The sequence below is a fragment of the Hyposmocoma kahamanoa genome, unplaced genomic scaffold, assembly GCF_003589595.1.
Source record: "Hyposmocoma kahamanoa isolate Upper Pololo Valley unplaced genomic scaffold, ASM358959v1 84, whole genome shotgun sequence".
NCBI lineage: Eukaryota > Metazoa > Arthropoda > Insecta > Lepidoptera > Cosmopterigidae > Hyposmocoma > Hyposmocoma kahamanoa.
In genome coordinates, this window is record NW_020654229.1 from 801,396 (window position 1) to 817,317 (window position 15,922).

A 15,922-nucleotide genomic window follows, 5' to 3' on the forward strand; every position below is an offset into this window, starting at 1 on the left:
TAAAGCGGCTTATTATTTTTAGATAATAATGTATAATAATAATGTTCTCATGCAGTCATACAATGACTTACTTACGACTGGAGACGGCGACATAGATATCTTTAATATAAAAAATACTAAGCAGTTTCTTAGTATGTGCAAGCAATTTGTTTGAACTTATGAAACTTGTAAATGTCTATTATAGATAACTAATTATTACTGTAATTTTATATTTCTAATTAAATATTTTCTTTAGTATCTCATTGGTTAACATTAGATTTTTAGTGATGTATACACCTGTAGTGACTTGGCACCTTGTATAGTGAACCTGTGTGTATTTTTTTTAAATATTGTTTTGTGTTAAGTTGATGGTGTATCTTTAAATAAATAAATAAATGTTTGATAAATGCAATGGTCGACCTCAAAAGTCCGTGAAATTAAATGTTTTGCCAAGTTTTTTTTAAATCGGTTACCGGAAAGTTCGCGAAACCGGATTCATCCCCAAGTTTGCCACCCTTAGAGGTGGAATATTTCTTCAAATCTAAATGCGATCAATACTCCAGTACCCTCTTTCCAACAAAAAATAATCATCAAAATCAGTTCACAAGTTGTCGCGTAACATACATACAAAACAACAATAGTCGAATTGTGAACCTCCTACTTTTCTTTCTTGAAGTCAGTTAACAATAGCTTACTTTGCAGGCTATCAAGATATTTATTATCTGACATCATTGACTTACAATTATATGGACGTCGGGTCCGCGCTAAAAAGTGTCCGAACTTATAGGGCGTTGAAATCGTATACAGAGCGTCATTCACGCTCTAGTCTAGTCGTTTGTTCGACTGACAGCGAAGCAAGCAAAATTAGACAGTACAGCGATGACATTACAATTTAAATTCAACGTTTTAGCTTTTTCATATTCCTTTACATGTCACTACGTTTAAATAGGTTGACTTGGGACATTTTTTTCGTTGTTTTTGTATTAGACCCGTCGTCCATTTATTTGTAAGTCAATGTTTGACATAGATTGTTTTATTATAATATCAAGTGACGGGACGAACAGGTCGTGTGCATGCTGGTAAGCTACACGCTTGTCCACAACAGTTGCAGTGCCACTCAGAGCTTTAAATCGTTGACAAGTCCCAAGTGCCTGTAATTTCTCCAGCACTATACCCTTCAAAACCGGAATGCAGTAATGCTCTCATTAATTGCTTGGCGGCAGAAATAGTCAAGGTGGCAAGAACTCACTGGACGAAATCTTTCACAAGAAGGTCTATTGCTACTAAAATGTTTAATAACAAATATTACTAGGTGACGGCAGGTGACGAGAACATTTTTCATCTAAGCTTCATTATTTAGGCTTTGCTCACGCTCGCCTAATTGGAATTTGAATAGGTAAGTATGTAATTGGGTCATATAGAAGTAATACTTACCCAGCTAACTATTATACAATTTGCAATCTGTGATTTATGAATAAAGTAATCAAGTTTTTAAATTCTATTAATATTTACTGATGTATAGTAGGTGATGGTAGATGAAAAGAAACAAAATTGTGAGTTTTGATTCTGGTGATTTTAAGGATCCATAAAACTCAAAGTTATGACCCTTGCATAGTGAAAAAAAGGAGATGCAATTGTATGATTCCCGACGATATTGTAAAAACAACCTTTGCTAGTTTACAATATAACACACGTGCATCTTACCTATACACTAAAATTAATAAATATCTCATGATTTAGCTTGTAGATTTAGGTTGTACATGACTTTAAATTGTGAAGAGACTGAATCCATTATGGACATCTTACAATATATATATACAGTACTATTTTCTTTGTAAATTTAATTTAATTAATTATATAGTACCTATAACTAAAACTAACTAACTAACGAAAAATTTGTTATTATATACATACAAATACAAACGTACAACAATTACAATATACAAATGTACATTTAATAACATATAATCTGAGTACAGAGTACTAAAAAAACCGACCTCAAAAGTACGTGGAATTACATATAATAACCACGTTTTATTGAAAACCGATTTCACCGGGTAGTGCCGCAAAGCAAACCCGGATTCATCCCCTAGTTCGTCACTAAAATATAATAAAAATCGGTTCTCACTTCTCAAAGTATATCGAGAGAGAAAAACGTCTTGAATTGGAGAATAGCAAAATCAACCATTAAAATAATTGCTGCTTATACATTGACTTACAATTATATGGACGTCGGGTCCGCGCTAAAAAGTGTCCGAAATTATAGGGCGTTAAAATCGTATACAGAGCGTCATTCACGCTTTAGTCTTCGTTTGTTCGACTGACAGCGAAGCAAGCAAAATTAGACAGTACTGCGATGACATTACAATTTAAATTCAATGTTTTAGCTCTTTCATATTCCTTTACATGTCACTACGTTTAAATAGGTTGACTTGGGACATTTATTCGTGGTTTTTGTATTAGACCCGTCGTCCATTTATTTGTAAGTCAATGTGCTTATAATAAAATTTAGGCGCTATTTATAAAATGAATCTTTACGCGCAAACAGCCACTCTTAGAGGTGGATAATTTTCTTCAACATTAAATGAGGCCACTATCGGGGTACCCTCTTTCCAACAAAAAAGAATCATGAAAATCGGTTCACAAATACCGGAGTTATAGCGTAACAAACATACATAAATAAAGAAAATAAACATACAGTCGAATTGAGAACCTCCTCGTTTTGTTGAAGTCGGCTAAAAACTAAATTAATTACACAATTATCTCAATTCGCAACGTTGGCTTCGTCAGAAAGACACAAATATAAAACAGCAACAGTCTTAGTCACATAAAAATTAATACTGCAATTCGCCAGACCTAACCAAACACTGGCAGCATTACCGCGCTGAATGGCCAACGAAATTTGTTGCACCAAGATCCAGAGCGTGTATCACACTCTCTATGTCTAAGCCGACGACCCAACTCCCTGATAAATTCTTCGGCCTCCGCACCCCAAGTCCACGCAGTCTCCACTGCAATTGGCACAAAATCGTACATCGGTTCCAAGGTACTGTACTTGGCATGTTTCAATTTTGCCGCATACTCTGCAGCTGACCCGGCAGATCTGATAGTGTTACTCAGGTGGGACGGTGTAAACGTATTGACAAACGTAGCGTCTCACAAGAGGCACCGACCCTGCTGCCGTGGAACCAGAGTAAGGCCGTCAGGTCTCTTGCCATCTGTACGGCACAAGCCCGGAGGCTCCAAGACACAAGCCACGTTAACGTTAACGTTAATGTCAAAGTTTCGGATCGGCCAGTGGTGAATCGCAATTATGCGCCTCGAATTGGAAAAGACGCAGTTTTCGAGCGGGAGAGGCAATAAAAATCAAGCTGCTTGTCACATAGAACCCTAACATGGAAGGCCGGGGTTTCCTAGCACAAGCAATTATTTTGCTTAAATGGAGTTCACCAGCAAACTTCTGTAAACTAAATAAATATTGATGATACTCTGAGCCCAAAGTAAGTAACGAAAGCACTTGTGTTATGGAAATCGGAAACCACGACGATTCCACAAACTCATAGACCCGAGACAATATACAAAAATTAGTTTCTACATTGGCCCGGCCGGGTGTCGAACCCGGGACCTCAGAGATGGCGAGGTTTTCAAACTAGTGAACGTAAATAAACACTTTTTATTTTGTTTTATTTTATATTAACCAGTTATCTCACCCAATATCCATTTTCGATTCTGAATTAGATTTAACATTTGAATTACAACATAATCAATCAATCAATCAGCCTATTGCAGTCCACTGCTCGACATAAGCCTCCACAAGTGTACGCCATAGTGCCCGATCACCCGTTTGCCGCATCCAAACACTACCGGCGACCTTCTTCAGATCGTCGGTCCATTTTGCAGGGGGACGTCCAACGTTACGTTTGCCGAGACGTGATCTCCACTCGAGAAGCCGTCTACTCCATCGCTCATCGGTTCTGCGATAGATGTGGCTAGCCCACTGCCACTTCAGCTTGCTACATTTCTGGACGATGTCCACAACTTTGGTCTTATCGGATAACTTCGTTCCGGACTTTGTCCCTTAACGAGATACCCAGCATAGACCTTTCCAGCCAGTTTGACGGTCATATTCCACATCTCGGTTCCGTAAGTCATGACCAGTATGACGCATTGGTTGTGAACCCTGGATTTCAGGCACTGCCGGAGTGGTGAACACATGACGCAGTTTCCCAAATGCTGCCCAACCCAGCTGCACTCTCCTAGCTATTTCACGCTCGAAGTTGTCTCTGTCTATTTGCAGGGTTTGCTCGAGATAGACATATTCTCTGACAACAATACAATACAATACAAAATTATTTATTTCTCCTCACAAAGCTAAATGACGCGTATTAACAATAAGGTACTTATATTAGTTAGTTACATTTGTGGGAGACTGAAGCCTAAACTAGGCCTAGCCTGTATGATAGGTCACCAGGCACCCACCATTGGAATGTTTGCAATATCTCCTTTCAAATAAAAAAAAACCATTAAGGATGGCACAGTTTTGTAATTAATTAATACGGGTAATTGTATGTTATTATTAACTTATTTTTTACTTCCACCTCAGTACTTTTGTATCTCATCATTACTACTAACATGACTATCCTAGGGGTTGGGTGCCTGGAGACCCATATTACAAGCTCTGCTTAGTTTGGGCTCCAGTCTCCCACAATACATTACTCTAAGCTTACGTAATAATGTATATTTACTGTAATTGTAACGTTTCTTTGTATTGTGTTGTGGAGATAAATAAAGATATTTATTATTATTATTATTATATTATTATATTAACTGACTTCAAAATAATCTCAGTATAGAGGACTAAAAAAACCGACCTCAAAAGTACGTGGAATTACGTCTATTTGCTAAGTTTCATTGAAATATCCCCTAGTTCGCCACTATACAGGACTTGATACTGGAGATAATAAAAATAGGTTCTCACTACGACACTACTCAAAGTATATCGAGAGAAAAACGCCTTGAATTGGAGAAATAGCAAAATCAACTAAATAATTGCTAAAAGTAATTGCTCCTAAATTAAAGTTAGGCGCTATTTATAAAAATGAATCTTCATGCGAGAACAGCCACCCTTTGAGGTGGATGTTTTTCTTCAAAATGAAATGGGACCACTATGGAAATACCCCCTTTCCAACAAAAAAAGCATCATGAAAATCGGTTCACAAATACCGGAGTTATCGCGTAATATACATACAAAAAAAAAAGAACATACAGTCGAATTGAGAACCTCCTCCTTTTTTGAAGTCGGTTAAAAAGGAGGACGTTCGCAATTCGAATGTATTTGTTTGTGTGTAAGTTGAGCGATTTGTGAACCAATTTTGATGATTCTTTTTTTGCAGGAAAGCCCTCTTTCCTCACTTCAGTATTGGTCCCATTAAATTTGAAGAAAATATTCCATCTTTAAGGGAAGCAAATTAGGGGATAAATCAGGTTTATTGGATTTCAACCACTTTACGTTTTCAATAAAACTTGGCAAATAGATGTAATTCCACAAACGTTTGAAGTTTTTTTTTATAAAAACGGTTTAATTATTGGGTGATTTGAAACTTCTATTGAACAAAATTCTTCGCAAACATGACTTCAAGGTTAGTACGACCAATAGTTTAACCAAATTTCGGGGAAAAATATTGAAAATGTGGTAACTGTTTTGGGACGGCTCTGCCAAGTACTTGCTCGATGCCCTAGATGGACTGCAGCGCTACGCCTTCCGTGTTGTCAACGATCCTCATGCAACTGAGCATGCGGAGTCGTTACAGCTTCGCAGAGATATAGCGTCTCTTAGCGTATTCTATCGCCTGTACCACGGTGAGTGCTCTGAAGAGTTATTCAACCTTATCCCTTCCTCTCCTTTCCATCAGCGGACCACCCGTGCCGGACTGCGTTGCCACAGTTGGACGGTCAGTTCAATACCGTCCCGCACTAAAAAGTTTGGCATTTCGTTTTTATGCCGAACCATCAAATTGTGGAACCAACTCCCGGCGCATGTATCTGCATCCCTCCCCTCTATAACATCGGGTCCTTCAAACGTAGTGTGAAGAAGCATTTGGCCAGACCGGCAAAATGATAGTGACGGAGTGAAGATATTTGTGTTTTCCATCCATCTCTCATCTCTGGACTGTATTCGCACTTTCCATCACGCGCGGTGCAGTCATTTTGCCGAGTCACAATAAAAAAAACAAAAAAAAAACTGTGAAACAGAAGGAGAAAACCCTAAAACTGTTGTGTTTTTGTTTGTTGACATTTATTCAAAACAGAATTTGGCTAGAGTATAGATATGTTATTGTGATAGTAAAGGAACGAATACGAAGAAAAAACATAGTTGTAACCCGTCATTTAGAGCCTATGTACACAGGCGTAATTTACACGCGCCAACGACGCGCGTTTACGCCGCAGTAAACGCGCGCAGCAGACGAGCTGTAGTGAATCGATTGAAAAGCGCCCAAATATCACGTTGTAAGTAAGAAGCTTATAATACTCCACTGGAGTTTATACTTATTCATGTAACAATAATAATAACGCACACACTCAACATAGTCTCGCACTAGGGAAACTCTGTGTCACGGATACCATGGACATGCATAGACAACCACAAATTACACCCAAACTCACGAGAGAAATAAATGTAGACCATAAAAATCCCGGCCCGGGAATCGAACCTGAGACCTATGCGTGGCAGTCCGGTATGGTAACTGTTCGGCCACGGAGGCAGTTTTTGGTTTTCATGTGGTTGCGTCATTTAAAAATCAATTCAGTATACGCGCAGATGACGCGCGTTTAAAGCTAAACCGTTTACGGTCAAAAGATGCCCTGGACATAGCTTGTAATTAAATACCACTTAGGGCGCGTTCCCTAATGGGAACATACGACTATCTGTCATCACGACAATTTCACGACATAATTGTCGTGATGACAGATAGTCGTACAGTTTTACGTACAGAACAACACGATTAACTGTCGTACATGACTTTTTTGACGTGACCACGACAGACTGTCGTAATAATGGTCCGACGATAAATAAAACGTCACAATAAAAATGTAACGACATGCAATCACTTTTTCAAAAGTTTCTGTCGTGCAAACGACAACGCTGCTGCCGTGAACCAATAAATTGTCGTCACGATCTAGTGGAAACAGGCTACTACATTGCGCAGGCGTCACTTACGCAACAAATAAAACTACAACATAAATAATTATGTAATTGTTTATTTAGGGCGTGCAACTCATCGAGATTATAACCATAAATAGAGACGAAATGTCATTTAATTTGTTTCAAAACTATTCTGCCATATCATTACTGTGACAACTGCGCTCCGATTGGCCAGCCCGAATTCGAAATAATTGACGAGTGTCGTCTATTGTTTCACTTTAAATCGACCAAGTCTATCTTGAGCCTTGCTATAACGGACGAAAATTGAAAAATTATATATTTAATTACCGATGGAATGTGAATACGTTTCTTTTGTAATTAGATGTTTTGCGGTTTTTCTCACACCACCGAATGAAACAGCCCCCGTTGTTCTTTATTACAATAAATACAGAATATTTCTGGAATATACGTAGACGTACACACAGGTCAGTTGTTGGCGCTGCACTATTTCAGTTTTCTTATTTGTGATTTCAGCGCAAACGAGAGTTGATACTCAAAAATGATATAAGACCCATTTGCCTGATGATTTGCCAAGGATGGAAAGCCCTTATTTCTTCTCTATTTCTGGTTATATACTCGATGGTGTAACCTCTGGAACGTTGAAAATTACTGTCACAATTTGATCATGATTTCAAACTTGACGTAACAATTACATTTTTATTGAATTGATATTCAATTATTTTTTGTGAAATTACTCCACTAGTTTGTTATAATTATTAATACAAAGATCGAATACTCAGAAAAAATTCCTTCGAGCCGGTCGGATTCGAACCGACGTCTTCTTGCATACCGTGCCAGACGCTATACCAACTAAGCCACGGAACGAACCAACGGACCTCACGAATTTTTCTATGTGCTTGTGTCGTGTCTTTGCATTTGGTTTTTCAACGACTTTTTAGTCGTAACGCCATCTATGAGAAATCTATGACAGATTTATCACCCAGTTAGTACCTTTACAGCTACCAGTCCTGGCGTGAGAGATGTCGCTATTCACTGTATTAATTAAATTTTTATTGAATTGATATTCAATTATTTTTTGTGAAATTACTCCACTAGTTTGTTATAATTATTAATACAAAGATCGAACACTCAGAAAAAATTCCTTCGATCCGGTCGGATTCGAACCGACGTCTTCTTGCATACCATTGACGTAACAGTTCAAAATTCAATCATAACTTACACTAGCTACTGTGGCTATTGACATTGTAATCGTTACCGACCTACGTCCATACACAATGCCCTCTTCACATCGTGGTAGGCAAAGTCAAAGTCAAAGTCGAGCAATCTTTATTTCATAGGTAAGCAAATTACACTTGAAATCGTAATACTGGTTAAACTCTACTGCTTATTCGTAAGACAGATTCCCCTGAGAAGAATGAGTAAGAAATTCTAGGGGTTGCTCTTTGTAAATATACAGTTGAATACATTTATCATTACAATATTTAATTTAAAAATCTTAGATCGCGAATACCTGAAAGAGCTAAATAGGTCAATACGGAGAGTGTGCGATGGAATGGAATTACACGATTTAATTCCGCCTTCCCCTTTCCATCATCAGGGGACTAGGCGTAGGCTGGGGTTCCACCCCTATGTTGTGGATATTCCAAAGATTCACATTCCACACTTCCACATTTATATGGCGAACGGCTATGGAGTGGAATTCCCTGCCTCCAATCTTGTTCCCTGAACGTTATAACTTGGGCCTTTTCAAGGCGAGAGTGAATAGGCATTAGTTAGGTGTGCGACTCCATCGTCGACCTCATCGTCACTTTCCATCAGGTGAGATGGAGGTATTTGACCTCCATCATGACGCGCACTTACATTTTATTAAAACGAAAACAAGACTTTTGTCATCCATCATAATCGGAATCTTATTATAGAAGCGTATGAGTATGCCCTTTAAATAAAGTCAAAGCCCACAGTCATTGACTTACAAATAAATGGACGACGGGTCTAATACAAAAACCACGAAAAAATTGTCCCAAGTCAACCTATTTAAACGTAGTGACATTTAAAGGAATATGAAAAAGCTAAGACTTTAAATTGTAATGTCATCGCGGTACTGTCTAATTTTGCTTGCTTCGCTGTCAGTCGAACAAACGAAGACTAAAGCGTGAATGACGCTCTGTATACGATTTTGACGCCCTATAAGTTCGGACACTTTTTAGCGCGGGCCCGACGTCCATATAATTGTAAGTCAATGCCCACAGTCCTCTATTTGCTACTATCTTTCACTTCAATTATTCAAACTGATATTTAAAAAAAATTAACCTCTTTGTAAATGATGTAAAGTATAATTTTCAACAAAAGACTTTATATATCTTTAGGTGGGACTCATTGTATACACACAATACAAGTAAATAAATAAAATAAAATAAATTAACATTCACAGATCCGACAACGCATAAACCTAAAAAAAGTTACAAACACAGCAATTTAAAACTTGAGTTTGCTAATTTCAACAATTATACACTTCCGGCCAAGAGGGACTGTCGAGTTTAGTGATGAGAAATAGATAGTATTCTGTAACAGCGTTTTTGCTATTTTTACCCATTTGGAAAAAGGAGGAAATTCTCAAATCGACTGTATTTTTCTGTTAGTATTATTATTACTCCAACATTTATGAACTGATTTCGATTATTCTTTTTCTTGAAAAGCGGGAAAATATCCCACCCCTAAGGGTGGTATAGTAGGGGACGATTCCAGTTTATTGAATTAAACCCACTTTCCGTTAACCGATTTCAATAAAACTTGCCAAATAGAAGTAACAATTACAACGAATGCGGATAAGCAAACTTTTGAGATCGGTTTAAAAAAAACGTTGTAATCATTGACTTACAAATAAATGGACGACGGGTCTAATACAAAAACCACGAAAAAAATGTCCCAAGTCAACCTATTCGAAATTTAAATTGTAATGTCATCGCAGTATCGCGCTGTCAGTAGAACAAATGAAGACTGTCGCGCTCTGTATACGATTTTAGCGCCTTACAAGTGCGGACACTTTTTAGCGCGGACCCGACGTCCATATAATTGTAAGTCAATGGTTGTAATTGTTTTATTAAAAGCCGTGGTAGCTTAATAGTTTCACCTACCGCCTCTCAATGGAGCTTCATATGAAATAGTTCGTCCAGGGAAGTGACACCTTACCTGTTTCTGCCGCCAAGAAGTAATGTGAGCATTACTGCGTTCCGGTAATGAAGGCTAAAGGTGCTGGTGAAATTACAGGCACATGGGACTTGTCAACTCATGTCTCAGGGTGACGGGCGCAGTGGGAGTGCCCCTCAGATCTTTGCGATTTAAAGCTCTGAGTGGCACTGCAACTGTTATGGACAGGCGTGTCACTTAATAACTTTTTTATAAAAAAATACCTACCTCGAAAGTGCGTGGAATCACATCTATCTGCCAAGTTTTATTGAAATCGATTACGTGTGCCGGATTCATCCCCCCTTTTGCCACCCTAAGAGGTGGAGTATTTTCTTCAAATTAAAATGGGACCAATACTGAGGTACTCTCTTTGCAACAAAAAAAGAATCATCAAAATCGGTTCTTAAATGCTGGAGTAATCGTATAACAAATACACACCAAAAAAATGCAGTCGAATTCAGAACCTCATCTTTCTTTGAAGTCGGTTAAAAAGTCGCTTTTAGTCCATACATTTGGGAGCTACAACGTATATTCAGATATTACAGATGAAGACTTCAAACCTACAAATCCCTTTTTTTAACCGACTTCAAAAAAAGGAGGAGGTTCTCAATTCGACTGTATGTTTTTCTTTTGTATGTAAGTTACGCGATAACTCCGGTATTTGTGAACAAATTTTCATGATTCTTTTGTTGGAAAAGGGGTACCTCCATAGTGGTCCCTTTTTTTTTTTTTTTTTTTTTTTTTTTTTTTTTTTTCATTTTGAAGAAAATCATCCACCGCTAAGGGTGGCTGTTCACGCATGAAGATTCATTTTTATAAATAGCGCCTAACTTGACTTTTCGTACCATGACGCGTTTAAAGTAAGCTTATTATAATGTTAAAACTACGATGGTTTATGGCAGCTTTGTGACTATTCATTCACTCAGTTCGTACTATGACGCGACTTTAACATTAAAGTAATATTGTTCGTATGTCAAATTTAGCAATCTTAAAATGAAAACATTACCTATTATTTTCGAATTTATTGTCTAAATATTGATTTGTAATGATTAAAAGTTAAGATGAACTTATTTATTTACATCAATTCTTTCTCTTCTCGTTAAATAAAAATACGCGATGTTTATTTTGTAAAATTATATCAGCGACCTCTATATGCTTCTTGGCGAAACTAACAGTTGACACTAGACTATAATTCCGAATTCACAACGTGACGTGTTTTATTTATTTTTCTTCATGAAAATGCAGAAGAATAATTAAAAACAAAGTTTTTTTTTTTTTTTTTTTTTTTATACCTGACAGGCAAATGACTCCACTCCACCTGATGTTAAGTGGAAAGTGGTATCCAAACGCGAAGGAACCTAGTGCAGCGATGAAATCCTAAAGTAATTTTAATAGATTTTATTATAACATACTTTTCTTTTTTTAATAGTTACAATTCTCTGAATGTAAATAACTTTAAGTACTTAAGTACGTTAAGACGACTCGGAACATCAAAAAAGAAAGAGATGGCATTATATAGTTCATATAGCGTTATTTCTTTCCTATTTTTAGTAAGGAATAGAAATCATTCGTTCTTTCAATCACTTCAACAATAATACATTACTTGGTTGACAGGTTTGTTATGGTACGAATATGAGTAATATTATAATAAGCTTACTTTTGAAATAAGATTGTTTTTGGAAAGGTTGACATTTGCTTTAAAGATCTAAAGCAAACTTCCAATGCTATAAATAGATATCAGAATGAAAACAAAATGTGCAATCGTCATTTACGCGACAAAATAAATATAATAACAGTTTCCGACTTTGTTATCTGTTACTCAATTCCCATCCGTAATGTCCAAAAGTTTTCCAATTGAAATTGAGTCCGTATTCGAGGCTTCCGATTTTTATTACGCTGCGTTTATTGTCCGAAGCCATTTTCAACTCAGCAATTTGTTTTTCGTTGTGCTTTTATATGAATTTCGTTACTCTAAGTAAAACGATATAGCTATAGTAACGCATTTTATAAAACATGTAATCTACATTTTTAACCGACTTCAAAAAAGGAGGAGGTTCTCAATCGACTGTTGTTTTTTTTTGTATGTATGTTACGCGATAACTCCGGTATTTGTGAACCGATATTCATGATTATTTTTTTTTGGAAAGGGGGTACTTCCATAGTGGTCCCATTTCATTTTGAAGGAAATCATCCGCCTCTAAGGGTGGCTGTTCCCGCATGAAGATTCATTTTTATAAATAGCGCCTAAATTTTACTTAAGGAGCTATTATTTTAATGGTCGATTTAGCTATTTCTCCAATTCAAGGCGTTTTCAATATACTTTGAGTAGTGAGAACCGATTTTTATTATCTCCAGTGTCAAGGCCTGTATAGTGGTGAACTAGGGGATATTTCACATCCGTTCGATTTCGGTGTTGCCATTTTTAGGAATAGCGAAGTCCCAATATTAAATGTCTTTGATTTTAATAGAACCTTACAATAGTAACAAGTGATTGGATCAATACTCTCGCCGTTATGTGGGATCAACCAATGCCATTTGAGGTTGTATAAACTTATAAATCGCAAAGATTTTAGGAGCGTTGTATTAGGAAGTTCCAGAAATAAAATTCCAACTCCTCGTTCTTCGTTTAAGGCTTATTACAAATATACAGTTTGCACGATAAAATGGCACGGTGAAGTAAAATGAGAGGCACTGTCCTCTGAGACTCCAACAAACAGAATGTCGAGCACTCGAGTATCACAAATTAAGAAGCGTTAGCAGTATGGTTTTTGATAGGGCTGCATTTTTGGCGCCACCAACATAGTGTATTGTGGCGCCATCAACTAAAGCTACTGGCGCTACCAACCTAACAATGTAACAACGGAAACAATACTCATGACCAAATATACTCTTTAATATAAATAGTGCTCTAATATTACAAAAATATAATTACAATAAGACAAAATTATTTATATATCTAATATGACGCTTACAATTGCTGCTGCACCCGTCACTCTAAGACATAAGTTGACCCTTCAAAACCGGAACGCAGTATTGCTCACAGCAGCAGAAAAAGGTAATGCAGCAGTGCTTCCCTAGACGAATTCTTTCACAAGAAGCTCTACTGCCAATTTAATGGTATACTATGCTATGGGATGTAAGTAGGATAACGGCATAAATTTATAGATCTAATAAAGTCGACGCACATATCTCATCTAGAAAGAAGATGTCGTCATAAAGGGCCACGACAAAAGTAACAAAGGTAAACGAGGGTGTGTGAAATGAACGATGGGAATGATTGAAGGGAAAGCGGCTTGTGAATATGGTAGCAATTGCTTCGGACTAGAGATGTGCTCCACGTCGTCTAATGGTTTGTCGACCGGCGGCGGCGGTTGGCGTCGCAAATATTTAACAAGGTTATTTATTTATTTATTTCGATTCATCCGAAGAACAGTCTGATCTGATTAAGATTATACAACGAAAATATGATGAATACATAATCTCGTTATTTAAAATAAGGCCTATCTATAGGTGCTTTCATAATTTTTATATCTTATGTCGTTTCGGATATATAAAATTGAATACCGCTCGATCAGATATCCACAGCGAAGAACAACAGACGAAATGTAGAATGTTCTGAGAATAAGCAGTCTTGCACATAGGCCTTTGTTCTACGGATGAGTAGATGTATCTGTCCTTCTTGTCATAACTAAACGCATTTGCAATTCGATGACTTTTAAAGTATAAGCATATTTTTCTTTGGCACTTATTCTTATACCAAAGTCACGGTACATTTACGAAAATGTTATTTACGGTGATTACACTGTACATGCCTATATAATTTGAGGATTTCGCTCAGTTTCCACGGTATCTCCTCATCAAATTCTGACTTAGTGACAATGGGACCACCTCTAGAGTACACTCTTTCGAACAAAAAATAATTATCAAAATCGGTCCACAATTGACGGAGAAATCGGACAACATACATACAGCTGAACGTATAACCTCCTTTTTTTGAAGTCAGTTAACAGATATAACATTAATACGAAAAACAATTGAATTGATATTCAATTGTTTTTTTATGTGAAATTACTCCACTAGTTTGTTACAATTATTAATACAAAGGTCGAACACTTAGAAAAAGTTCCTTTGATCCGGCCGTATTCGAACCAACGTCTTGTAACAAACTGTGCCAGACGCTATGCCAACTAACCTTACCTTTGCCATAACTACCCTTTTAAAATTAGAAAAGGCTCAAAGAGCGGTATTCAAACATCCATACACCTTCCTTGTCGATTTTCCTGAGAGCTGAGAGCTGTACAAATTGAGCAAAGAACATATGTGCTGTTGCACAATTACATTCTCAATTACCATATGATGTATCTATATTAACAACTGAAAGGCGTAAAGATATAGTTTAGTTCGTCCTACAATACACGCAGTTTTCTCATAGATCGTTTTAATTTTTAACCGGTTCATATACAATAAAGATAAGAAAATTGTAAATCTGTACCCACTAAATAAAAATAATTTCAAGCAAACTACTTCCAAATGGCTACTTACTTTGAATTACGAAGAAGCTGAGATCTGTTATAATAATAATAACGCATACACTCAACATAGCCCCGCACTAGGGAAACCCTGTGTCGCAGGTGCCATAAACACACACCTTACCACAAATTAATAAATGCAAGCCATACACATATTTCTCCCGGTCCGGGAATCGAGTCTGAGACCTCTGCGTGGCAGTCCGGCAAGTCCTGCACCACTTTTCTCGCACAACACGCGCACATACCCCCCCACACACACATACAAACACGCACACGCACACACACACACACACGCGCGCGCGCACAGCCGCGCGGCTCTTATCCCCACTATTAAGTTCTTTAGTGATTTATGCTAAACTAGTGTATTTAATATGTGCAATTTTTACTGTTACGTTCTTGGGGTGGACGGCTGGTGATCCATAACACAAGTAACGTAAGTTACCTAGCTTGGACACCAGTCTCCTATTGTAGCATTATTTATATCTATAATTTAAAAGATTTCTTATATTATGTTTTTGAAATAGGTTCTTTAATAAAATTTTAAAAAGTCGACATTTTTTTTTGATGATTTTTCGCGCTTTCACCGATAATGTTTTGAGAATTGTTGTTATCAAAGTTAGAAACAGTTGTTATTATTATTATTATTATTATTATTATTCCTTAATGGCGCCCACTAGGCTTACACCAGTGTGGATACTAGACTAATTCCGAATTCAAAATGTGACAATCAAAGCTCAGATTGTTTTATTTATTTATCCACATGAAAATTAAGAACAAATAAAAATCTTTAATTGTGATCTGTTTAGCTTTTCAAGCGTCCTGTTTATAATATTTTTTAAATTATTCTTGTGAATAACAAAATAAATGAAGGCAACGCCTCGAGTTTCTTACTCATTCAGGCTAACCTCTCTTTCGAATTGAGGCTATCAGCGTCATAATTATTTCAATCTTGAATGCTATTTTCATGTCGAAAATAAATAACAATTAAATGTTCTTATACGTGAAAATAGCATATAAATTTAAAATAATTATGTACTTTGGTAAAATTAAAAAATAATATCGTACA